The following is a 695-nucleotide window of genomic DNA, read 5'->3' on the forward strand; positions in this document are numbered from 1 at the left end:
AACTGCAAAACCTGAGGCTTTTAGTGACTTTTAGCAAACCCCACCTGCCCGCCCACCGACCACAGCAATTCCTCCCCGGGGTGTTTGACCCCTGCCTGGCAAGCTCCGTCCACAATGACCCTGTCCCTTCACCCCCCGGGTCCCAACGGGTGCAAGGAGGGTCACGGGTGCCCGGCATAGCGGGGAGCCCCCAGCACCCTGCCCTTGGGGCTATTCTGGGAGAGGAGAGGGTGTCCAGAGCCAGCACAGCAAGCAATAATCGTCTCCTTTGCTCCCGCTCACTCCTGGAGACAGAGCCGATCAGGGTTTGAATCCAACACTGTTTAATTTAAAGGCTTCTCAATAGACTCTGTTTTTTTCCAAAATAAGAGTTTTCCAATCACACTGTTTATTTTTTTTAAAATGTATTTTGTGGAAATTCTTCCTGTGGATGTTTGGTTTCTGTGTTTTGCGATCGGGTGTTGTAGTGTCCAGCTCAAGAGAAATTCTGTTTACTGGAATAAACCTTCCTGACTTCACGTGTCCGATTTAAGGCTAAATCCTTCCGAAGCCTGAGGATGCGTGGGGGGGCTCACCAGGGGCTCACCGTGCTGCCGGGGCTGGGGGAAGAGGCAGGTAATGCTCCCAGTGGCGGGGGACACTGGGGCGGGTTTGGGTGTGTCCTCAGCACCCAGTGGGGCTGGGCTGGGGGGGTC

The sequence above is a fragment of the Pygoscelis adeliae genome, unplaced genomic scaffold, assembly GCF_000699105.1.
Source record: "Pygoscelis adeliae isolate BGI_AS28 unplaced genomic scaffold, ASM69910v1 Scaffold75, whole genome shotgun sequence".
Lineage (NCBI taxonomy): Eukaryota > Metazoa > Chordata > Aves > Sphenisciformes > Spheniscidae > Pygoscelis > Pygoscelis adeliae.